The sequence below is a fragment of the Oncorhynchus nerka genome, linkage group LG18 (genome assembly GCF_034236695.1).
Source record: "Oncorhynchus nerka isolate Pitt River linkage group LG18, Oner_Uvic_2.0, whole genome shotgun sequence".
Lineage (NCBI taxonomy): Eukaryota > Metazoa > Chordata > Actinopteri > Salmoniformes > Salmonidae > Oncorhynchus > Oncorhynchus nerka.
This window is the reverse complement of record NC_088413.1, coordinates 43,168,860-43,181,118: the sequence shown is the minus strand read 5'-3', so window position 1 is coordinate 43,181,118 and position 12,259 is coordinate 43,168,860. Positions and strand designations below refer to the sequence as shown.

At 44.3% G+C, this 12,259-nt stretch overlaps 1 protein-coding gene across 1 annotated transcript in view; it reads left to right on the top strand.

The window, feature by feature from the left end:
* nrxn3a (neurexin 3a) overlaps positions 1–12,259 on the top strand; it is a 179,534-nt gene that overhangs the window by 148,110 nt on the left and 19,165 nt on the right. The gene's annotated exons all lie outside the window — the stretch shown is intronic.

Below are 12,259 nucleotides of genomic sequence, written 5' to 3'. Positions count from 1 at the left end.
CTTGGTCACCTCCCTGTCCAAGGCTGTTCTTCCCCGATTGCTCAGTTTGACCAGGCAGCCAGCTCTAGAAGAGCCTTGGTGGTTCCAAACCTCTTCTATTTAAGATTGATGGAGTCCACTGTTCTTGGGGAACTTCATCGCTACAGACATTTTTTGGTACCCTTCCCCAGATCTGTGCCTCGACACAATGCTGTCTCGGAGCTCTATTGACAATTTCTTCGACCTCATATGGCTTGGTTTTTGCTCTGACATGCACTGTCAACTGTGGGACCTTATATTGACAGATGTGTGCCAAATCATGTCCAATTAATTGAGTTTACCACAGGTAGACTCCAATCAAGTTGGAGAAACACCTCAAGGATGATCAATGGAAATAGGGTGCACCTGAGCTCGATTTCGAGTCTCATAAGCAAAGGGTTTGAATACTTATATAAATAAGGTATTTCTGTTTTTTCTTTAATATATGTGCAAAACATGTGCTGTCTCATTATGGGGTATTGTGTGTAGATTGATTCGATTTTTATTTTAGAATAAGGCTTTAATGTAACGAAATTTGGAAAAGGGGAAGGGGTCTGAATACTTTCCGGATGCACTCTATGTGCGTGTGTGTGTTTTTCTTGTTTTGTTGTGTGGATTTGATTTACATTTACGCCATTTAGCAGACACTCTAATACAGAACGACTTACAGGAGCAATTAGGGTTAAGTGCCTTGCTCAAAGGCACATTGGCAGATTTTTCACTTAGTCTGCTCATTTACTGTTTTCTTCCTGGGAAATGGTTTATTAAAACATTAGTGGGCCTTTGGCAGTGGGCCTTTGTCCATGCACCATGTGTCAGAGGCAGGTTAAGGCTCTAGAGGAGGTTGTGGTGATGGCTGTATTGTTGACACTGTTGAAAGATTAATGTGGTTTCTGCCCTTTTCCTGTGAACTTTACTCTGCCCAAGGCAATCCGGTTTTAAAGTTTCATGACCAGTTTCCAAATTGCATCGCTTGTTTTCAAAGTGTTAAGAAAACAGTACTTTTCATTCACCCCCCCCCCCCCCCCCCCCATTTTCCTTATTTTATTGTCAGGACTTGAGGGTGTTGCATGTGTTTCAATACAATGTTCCATCTCTTTCTCGCTCTCACCTTTATCAACTCCTATAGTTACTTGCTGTGTCAAGTCTCTGACCTCTCTGTGTCTCTCTCTCCCAATCACACAATCACAGCCAGAGGTTATACAGTACAAACCCATTACTGGAGATAATATACCACAGTAATTTACTATACTGCAAACCTACTGCTTATTAATGGAAACACATACTTATCGATCCCCTCCATCCCCCCTCCCTCCTTTTATCTCCCTCCGTTACAGACACATATTGTAATCAGGCCATCTTTGGCGCTATTCTTAGGGTCAACCCGCAAAGACCTGCACTTGTGAGGGAAAACACGTATTGCGAACACCAGCGAAAGGGTTGGAATTACAGCTGTGTGGCCATATCGATATCTATTATGGAATCTATTCTAACGTGGTAGATGAAAGGTTCCGGAGTCTGTGGAACTGCCTGTTTACAAGGTCACCTGTATATGACACCTCTGAAAACACACAGGATAAGTAGGTTTCTTTAAGTATGTGCTCGTATTGCAGTACAATAGATCAGTGAAATGTATTCGGTACGGATCCATTCTGCATGACCAACACTGAGAAATGAGAGGAGATGTCTGACGGATTGCTGTGCGAGGGGTATGTCTTTTAGAGGTATGTCTTTTTAGACCTTAGTTTACACAATCTTGTGCAATATAAGCTGTTTTGAAGTAAGTCGTTGGAATTCGCTTTTCTTCCGTAATGTTTTGGCACGGAACAAAGCACTCTGGTAATAAAGTTGAAGACAAGAATATTTTGCTTCACTAATTTGATTAGAACAGAACGCATGACATGAAGGTACATTCCTCCGCTTCGATTATCTTTGTTGCGTGCACGTGCACGTGTGTGTGTGTGTGTGTTCAGTGTTGATGTTATGAATGGTTATGGGTAGGCAGAGGCTAGGCAGGCGATAGCAGTGCCTGTGCTAGAGCTTTATGTCACAGCCGGCTGGCTACAGCCTTGGAGTTAATGGCTGTTGACTCAGGCACTGTAAAGGTCACCGAACCCAGGCCCTGGGAGAGAGAGGCCATGGCCAGGACCCCATGGCTCCACAACAGCATCACAGTGCCATGCACACAGCCAAGCACACACATTGACGCACATGGACACACGCTCCTACGCGCGCACACACACACACACACACACATATGGACTCACGCACTCATACACATGCACACACACACACACTCTTCTCCCCTAGTTTGTCAGATAGCGATAGTGATGTATGTTATTACTCATGCATGGAGAAGTCCTGGGGTTACAGAAAAGTCTCTTATTTCAATGGGTTTCAACAGATTCCAGGAGATTTCCTATGGATTGATCAAAAGCATGCCTGAAAACCAATTAATGCATTTGACAAATTATTCCAGACGCTTTTACCATATCTAATAACGGCTTGGAGATAACATCTTTATCCAGCTCCGTTCCACTATTCATCCTCCAGTTTCAGTTTAATCTCATTTTGACTTTGGAGGAAAACTTTGTGTGTGAGAGAGAGAGGGAGAGGGGTGGGAAGGAAAAAGAGGCAGAGAGAGAGAGAGGGAAAGCGAGAGAGAGGTCAATCAGATATGAAAGCTAACTGTTCACCTCTAATCAGTGTGTAAGGGATATTGGTCTATTGAAATACGAACATAAAGAAATGAGAAATGCAGGGAGGTCTGTATGAGTCAGTTTATTAACATAATATTATTTTCAGTTATTTCAGGTTAGAAACAATATTGAAAAAGTCTCAGTCTTTTCTCTCCTTAGCTGTCCAGTGAGTACTCTCCCTTTTCTAGTAATACATGTCTTAATTGTGAAGGTAAATTATGCAATGTAACTAGTTTACTAAAGCTTCCATTGTCATGACAGCATGCACACACACTTATGTACACACACACACCATCCCTCCACTCCACAGGGCTACCATTTGTCAGATGGTTATCAGATTGGACAGAGGTTATGACACCTCAAGGTCCGACTGAAGTAATGACCCCTGCCACAGCTTCCTGTTTCCTGTTTTGTCAAATCGTTGGCTACACCAGGGTGAGGGATATGCTGACCAGCAGGCTGACACGTTCTCAGTTTACACAACAAATGTTTGTTGTTTTCCATTATCTCCCATATGTATTTTTCTCTATAAACCGCTCTCTACCAAAACATTCTACTTAGCACTGTCCTTTTCCTAACAGCTAACAACCATGTCACTGCATAGAAGGCCTACTTGAAGGCTGACCAAACTTCTTAACTGTAGTATTCTGAATATTCTGGGTAATTTTGCTTGATTTAAAAAAACAACAACAACAGAAGGTTGTGTCTATGCTTTTAAAGTATATTGGTTCTGGTTAGTTTAGAGAGGATCATATATCTCTGACGGATCCTGCAGTTTGAACAAAAATATATACACAACTTGCAGCAATTTCAACGATTTTACTGAGTTACAGTTCATATAAGGAAATCAGTCAATTGAAATAAATTCATTAGGTCCTAATCTATGGATTTCACATGACTGGGCAGGGGTGCAGCCACCCACTGGAGAGCCAGGCCCAGCCAATCAGAATTTGTTTTTCCCCTGCAAAAGGGCTTTATTACAGACATAAATAATCCTCAGTAGGGCCTCCTGAGTGGCACAGTGGTCTAAGGCACTGCATCGCAGTGCTAGCTGTGCCACTGGAGAGGCTCTGTCGCAGCCGGCCGCGACCGGGAGACCCATGGGGCGGCGCACATTTGGCCCAGCGCCGTCCGGGTTAGGGGAGGGTTTGGCCGGCAGGAATGTCCTTGTCCCATCGCGCACTAGCGACTCCTGTGGTGGGCTGGGCACAGTGCACGCTGACATGGTCGCCAGGTGTGCAGTGTTTCCTCGACACATTGCTGCGGCTGGCTTCCGGATTAAGCGGGCATTGTGTCAAGAAGCAGTGCGGCTTGGTTGGGTTGTGTTTCGAAGGACCCACGGCTCTCGACCTTTGCCTTTCCCGAGTCCGTACGGGAGTTGCAGCTTTGAGACAAGACTAACTACCAATTGGATAGCTATCTGTTTGGCTAGTTTCAGATGATCAAGCAGGTGAAGAAGCCGGATGTGGAGGTCCTTGGCTGGCGTGGTTACATGTGGTCTCTGGTTGGACGTACAGCCAAATTCTCTAAAATGACATTGAAGGCGGCTTATAGTAGAGAAATTAACATTAAAATATCTGCCAACAACTCTGGTGGACATTCCTGCAGACAGCATGCCAATTACATACTTGAGACATCTGTGGAAATGTGTTGTGTGACAAAACTGCACATTTTAGAGTGGCCAGTTAATTTCCCCAGCACAAGGTGCACATGTGGAATGATCATGCTGTTTAGTCAGCTTCTTGATATGCCACAACTGTCAGCTGGCAGGATTATCTTGGCAAAGGAGAAATGCTCACTAACAGGGATGTAAACAAATTTGTGCACAACATTTGAGAGAAATTAGCTTTTTGTGCGTATGGAAAAGGTGTTTATATTTTTGTTCAGTAAACAAAAAGCTGTTCTTAAAAAATACTTTGAGTTGGGGCTTCATCCGCCACTGTTCTCCCGAGTTAGAGAGGGGGGTGTCCACTGCAGAGGGAGGGAGTGACAAAGAGAAGAGGGCAAATATTTGAATAAATTGATTTGGTTTGAGTTGAGGTAAAGTGATTACTGCGGTTGAGTTGAAATTGCTAAAGGAGACGCATCTAACGCTCAAGACTGTTCTCGCTCTGTCTTTATTTCTCTCTCTTTTGCTCTTTCCCACCATCTCCGCCTCTTTCTCCGTATTTCTGTTGCTCCATCTTGCTCTTCAACTCTCTTTCTTTCTCTCCATCTCGTTCTGTGTCTCTATGCCTTTTTCTATCTCTCACTCGCTCTCTCTGTTTCTCTCTCTGCTTCATCTGTTCATCCCCTCAGCTCTGTTTCAGTGACTAGAGCAGGCTAGTCGATATGTGATAAGTGAAGAGGTAATCCCTGTCCTCCTCTATTCCTCCTCTACCCCCCCCCCCTCTCCTCTTTTTAGCATCTACAGTAATTCAGTGTCAAGGTTATTTTCTGATGTATTACATGGACCTATTATCAGGCAACGATAATAGTGTGTGTGTGTGTGAGAGAGAGAGAGAGAGAGAGAGAGAGCGATCATTTGGGTATGTCAATATGGGTGTGACTGGGGGTGTTGTGTATTGTTATTTGTGGCTCCAAAGATTCCCACACAGCAGATGTGTGTGTGTAGGACACAAACAGGGCAGTCTCTTCATTGTAGAGTGGGTAAAATACTGCTTCGTCAATGTGTATCGACCCTGTAAAAGGACCTACCCAAGAGAGAGAAACATGCCACACATAAATCTGGGTCTGTGACGCACACACACAGGCACAAGGATGCACACAGACACGCACACACACACATGCATGAATGCACATGCAGACACATTGACGAGCTTCCTTTACCAGTTTAGGGCCATAATAGACCTAGCAACCTTGGCATGTTTGTTTTAATACTGGTTGGATACAGGTTTATTTCTGGTGGCTGAAGAAGTCTTGTGCAGTGTTATTCCAGTCTCCCTAATCCTGCCTTTGTTTGTGTGTGTGTGTGTGTGTGTGTGTGTGTGTGTGTGTGTGTGTGTGTGTAGCTGAACGTGTGTTTCAGAGCCAGTCCTCCAGTTCGTTACATAAACACCACAAATTTCTCTGTGTTGCCCGGGGAACGGGAGCGTGTGGGGGAGGATGCGCCTCTCTCCATCCCTCCCTTCATCCCCTAAACATCTCCCTTCATGCCCTCTAAATGTCTTCTTCCCATTCCTTTATCCAGTCTTTTATCATCTCCTCTGCCCATTCTTTCTTCTCTGTTTCCGTCTCCTCATCCCTCTCTCTCCAGCTCTCTTCCTCTCCCTCTCCAGGGTTCGACAGAAACATTCCTCACCTCTTTCAGTTGGTGGCACCAGCACATGATTTGGTCACACACATTTTTTTTTTGGGGGGGGGTCTCATAATGTCTCATCATTCCATACATAACCAGGCAAATAATGACTAGCCAACATTAGCATGCCCTTGTGTTTTTACACTGAGCTTGATAGATTTACCGTAACAGCAAAGAAAAGAGACTGTTAAACATAAAGTGCAGACATGGATTTATTGCAGATTTCAAATTGCCATGTGGTTTTTTTCTGCAAAATCCTCTAGAGGGCAGAATTAGAAAAATAACTATACTTGATACCAAAACGACAGCATGATTTACCTGGTTTTTTTCCTTCAGGTTTTGTCTGTCAAAATCACAAATTGTCATAGAAAAAAAAAAGAATGTGATGTCTATGCCAACAACAAAGCTTAAACCACATTAGGGGACCATTTCTAAGGTCTGGAAAAAATCTGAGTAATTTAGATTTTTTGTTGTTGTGTAGTTACCCTTTAATTCAGATGAACACCAGCCAGACTAGTGTTTAGCTTGCAGTGTTTCTGTAGTGTAGAGCACTTGTGAGGGAGTTATCAAAACAAATGGCCTCTGGATTTATGCTAATAATTATGATTCCCCCAGAGAAGACATGGCGCCGCCAGAGATGGTCACCTCGCTTTGCGTTCTTAGAAAACTATGCAGTATTTTGTTTTGATCATATCACCTCCAGCCTACCTGACACCCTAGACCCACTCCAATTTGCTTACCGCCCCAAAGGTCCACTGACGATGCAATCTCCATCACACTGCACACTGCCTTATCCCATCTGAACAAGAGGAATATCTATGTAAGAATGCTGTTCATTGACTACAACTCAAAATGTAACACCATAGTACCCTCCAAACCCGTCATTAAGCTTGAGACCCTGTGCAACTGGGTCCTGGACTATCTGACGGGCGGCCCCCAGGTGGTGAGGGTAGGAAACAACATCTCCACCCCGCTGATCCTCAACACTGGGGCCCTACAAGGGTGCATTTTCACCCCTCACTGTTCACCAATGACAGCGTGGCCATTCACGCCTCCAACTCAATCATCAAGTTTGCAGACGACACTACAGTGGTAGGCTTGATTACCAACAACGACGAGATGGCCTACAGGGAGGAGGTGAGGGCCCTCGGCGTGTGGTGTCAGGAAAATAACCTCACACTCAACGTCAACAAAACAAAGGATATGATCATGGACTTCAGGAAACAGCAGAGGGAACACCCCCCTATCCACATCGACGGGACAGTGGTGGAGAAGGTGGAAAGTTTCATGGCGTACACATCACGGACAAACTGAAATGGTCCACCCACACAGACAGCATGGTGAAGAAGGCGCAACAACGCTTCTTCAACCTCAGGAGGCTGAAGAAATTTGGCTTGTCACCAGAAACACTCACAAACTTTTACAGATGCACAATCGAGAGCATCCTGTCGGCCTGTATCACCACCTGGTACGGCAACTGCTCCGCCCACAACCGTAAGGCTCTCCAGAGGGTAGTATGGTCTGCACAACGCATCACCGGGGGCAAACTACCTGCCCTCCAGGACACCTACACACTACCCAATGTCACAGGAAGGCAAAAAAGATCAAGGACAACAACCACCCGAGCCACTGCCTGTTCACCCCGTTATCATCCAGAAGGCGAGGTCAGTACAGGTGCATCAAAGCTGGAACCAAGAGACTGAAAAACAGCTTCTATCTCAAGGCCATCAGACATCAGCCTAACATTGAGTGGCTGCTGCCAACATACTGAATCAAGACTTTAGCCTCTTTAATAATAAAAAATTGGATGTAATAAATGTATCACTTGTCACTTTAAACAATGCCACTTTATATAAAGTTTACATACCCTACATTACTCATCTCATATGTATATTCTGTACTCTATACCGTCTACTGCATCTTGCCTACACCGCACGGCCTTCGCTCATCCTTTACACTTGTGTGTATAAGGTCTTTGTTGTGAAATTGTTAGATTACTTGTTAGATATTACTGCACGGTCAGAATTAGAAGCACAAGCATTTCGCTACACTCGCATTAACATCTGCTAAACATGTGTATGTGACCAATACAATTGGATTTGATTTGAGATAGGCATAGGCTACTTTGAAGTTACCATTTAATTGCCTTTCCATCAACCCGAAAACGGAAAACATTGCTAACGGCGATCACAAGGTGATAGACATATAGGCCTTACTGTGAACTTCAGATCTGACGGGAAAGCCAATGATGCGTGCATAATTTCAATGGCAGGTGATTTTATCTTTCATTTGCGGCCTGAGCAAGTAGCCTATACAGGGTTCATATAGACATTGGCAAGTCAAATGCAAGTACTTTCAGGGACTTATTCAAGCACTTAATTGTCTTTTTCAAGGACTTAAATGTTATATTTAATTGTTGTACTGGCCTGTAGGGGGGAAAAACGTGTGCATTACCACTTTAAGAATAATGTATTTGTTTACAGAACTACGTAACGAGATGTATGCATTGACATTCACATAATTTTTACATTTACATGATTTCATTCAAATATGTCAGAATAATGTGGGGTGTTGCCTGACTAAATAAACATCATGCTCCTGACACAAATTCAGTCCGTCCATTTGGTAGCTAGTCAGTCTCGCCATTTGAGATGTCGAAGAGTTGTTAATGGATTTTTGTATCATGTTTTCAAACGAGACAGAGAGCAGAAACAGGGTTCCTTTGTAATGGAACGCATTGTATGGAAAACGAAGATGAAGGCAAAATTCGATGTTATAACTGCTCATGATTTTACACAACAAGCACAGCAGATTCTCGTAACACCCTTCAATTGAAACGACCGGTAACAAACGAAAGCGGCTACATCGCTCATAAAAACTGATTAGAAATGAAATCACAGAATCATTATATTGGAGCAGTAGAACTTCTACATCGGCTACCATAACTTCAATTACTTTTCAAACACCAAATAGCCTAGAGGAAATGTCTGATTTTCAAGGTAGCCTATTCCACGATGCCTGAATTTTGCATTGCAAATATTCAACCAAGACTTTGAACGTTTTAAATAACTGGTTTGCGTACCCATTCTTGCCTTTGTATGTACTGGTAGATACCATAATTTGGAACATCTTCCCTACGGTTTTCCCAACCCTGCCGCTCTCGGTCTTCGGATAAACTGCTCCATAAAACAACCAGTTGTTTGAGAGCTGCGCTCTCTCTCTGCCCAGCAGATTATCTATAAACTACAGGCCTGTGTGTGCAGCTCGTGTGTGCTAAATAATTCATTATAAAGCCTAGATTAAAAATAGTATTATTTCTTAAGTAATAATACAGGCCGAGTGGTGTAGACCACCACAGCCATGATACAATGCCGTAACACATGGCCTCAGGTGTATTATTGCTTTTATACAATGGGCTACCAGCATAAAAAAGGTAGATTATTTCCAAAACGATCCATTTTTAAACAAAACATGACACTACATTCACTAACACTGGTTGTCAAGTGACATTTTAGGCGTTCTCTGGTCGTTAGTTATTTTTGTATTGACTGCCATGTAAAGCAAAACTACCCAAACGCTGGTTGATAGTTCCAGAACCGTGGTTTCTAGGGACGCTGTCCATGGTTTTGAAAACAGCGCATGTCTGGTTTATGCATAGTAAAATTGAATGTCGTTTCGAAACGTTGTATGGGGGCACTGTCCATGGTTCAGAATAGAAACCACAATGACCATTTTTTCCCCAGATGATCACAGCATCAACAGCTTTTTAATTTGTGATACACATTGAACCGCACATTTCATTCCAGTGTGCAATTAGTGAAGTAGCTGTCTAAGGCCGGGGTCTCAAGCACAGCTGGGCGCCATTTCTCAGGAACAAATGTTGACGGCACACAGCTGTTAGAATGTTAACCCATCTCCTCCTGTTTTCCGTGGACGGCTTCCAATAGCTCCTAAGAGAGCTTTCAGCAATGCGCCCGCTCACACTCATTATCTCTCTGGCCTACAGACCTGCATCGGAGAGCTGCTGGATGGTCATCAGCCGGATGCAGTGGTTGGTATACCTACGGGATGTGCCAGCCTCATAGAGAGCGAGCGAGCGGGCGATTAATAAAGATAATACGACAACGATTCTATTCATGTTTATTCTATTCGTATACTATATAGCAGCCTTGCTATTTGAACAAAATGTTATAACTTGCACAGACGGGGCAGCATTGGGTTTTGAGTTCCATTGGCTCCATGGTATACCACACGTTGTCATCATCAGAGAGCTTTCCTCTGGGATGAAGATAAAAGACTGGGGCATGTTCGGGTAACCCGTTGTATAAAAAAAATGTTTTCCACTGGCCCAAGCAGGCCACTTACAGGGACGATATGATCGACTGGCCCGGAGGTTTTCCAAAACCTCACCCTTTATGTCGAGCCCTGACACACACAGACAGGGGCATTCCCATGCAGTTGTTGCCTCTTCAAAAAGTTTGTTTATTTTTGCTTTATTGCACGTTACTGTTTGAGCTGACTGTTTTTTTTTTTGTGTATCCCGAGGACAGAGTAGCTACATCTGGTAAGACAAGGGGCAGGGCTGTGTGTCTATTTGTCAATAACTGCTGTTACTTGTTAAAAGTCTCGAAGGCATTGCTCGCCTGAGGTAGAGTACCTCATTATAAGCTATAGTTCCACAATATCTACCAAGAGAGTTCTCATCTATATTATGTGTAGCCATCTATATACCACCACAAACCGATGCTGGCACTAAGACTGGACTCAACAAGCTGTATAAGGCCATAAGCATTAAAGAAAATGCTCGTCCAGAAGCGGCGCTCCTAATGTCCCGGGACTTTAATGCAGACAAACTTAAATCCGTTTTACCTAATTTCTACCAGCATGTCAAATTCTAGACCACCTTTACACCACACACAGAGAAGCATACAACGCTCTCCCTCACCCTCCATTTGGCAAATCTGACCTTAACTCTACCCTCCTGATTCCTGCTTACACGCAAACTCTAAAACAGGAAGTACCAGTGACTCTACAAAGGGAAACCCAGCTGTGAGCTGCCCAGTGACGCGAGCCTACCCGATGAGCTAAATGTATTTCATGCTCGCAACGAGGCAAGCAAAACTGAAGCATGCATGAGAGCACCAGCTGTTCCAGACGACTGTAGCCGATGTGAGCAAACAGGTCAACATTCACAAGGATGCGGGGCCATGGATTACCAGGGCGTGTACTCAAAGCATGCACGGACCAACTGGCAAATGTCATCACTGGCATTTTCTATCTCTCCCTGACCGAGTCTGTAATACCCACATGTTTCAAGTAGACAACAATAGTCCCTGTGCCCAAGAATGCAAAGGTAACCTGCCTAAATGACTACCACCCTGTAGCACTCATGTCGGTAGCCATGAAGTGCTTTGAAAGGCTGGTCATGGCTCACATCAACACCATCATCCCGGAAACCCTAGACACACTCCAATTCGCATACCACCCCAACAGATCTACAGATGACGCAATCTCAATCACACTCCACACTGTCCTTTCCCACCTGAACAAAAATTAACACCTATGTGAGAATGCTGTTCATTGACTACATCCCCACCGAGCTAAAGGCTTGAGCTGCTGCTTTCAAGGAGCTGGACACTAATCTGGACTCTTTCAGCAACTGGACTTCCTGACGGGCGGCCCCCAGGTGGTAAGGTTAGGCAACATAACATCTGTCACACTGATCCCCAACACCGGTTCCCCTTAGCGGTGTGTGCTTAGCCCCCTCCTTTACTCCCTGTTCACCCACGACTGCGTGGCCAAGCACGACTCCAACACCATCACTAAGTTTGCTGATGACACAACAGTGGTAGGCCTGATAACCGACTATGCTGGGACAGCCTATAGTGAGGAGGTCAAAGACCTATCAGTTTATTTAGAGTCCAACAACCTCTCCCTCAATGTGAGCAAGACAAAGGAGATGATCGTGGACTACAGGAAAAGGAGGACTGAACAGGCCCCTATTTACATCAACAGGGCTGAAGTGGAGCGGGTCAAGAGTTTCAAGTTCATTGGTGTCTACATCACCAACAAACTATCATGGTCCAAATACACCAAGATAGTCATGAAGAGGGCATGACACCACGCTTTCCCCCTCAGGAGACTGAAACAATTAGGCATAGGTCCCCAGATCCTCAGAAAGTTCTACAGCTGCACCATCGAGTGCATCTTGACTGGTTGCATCACCGTCTAGTATGGCAACTGC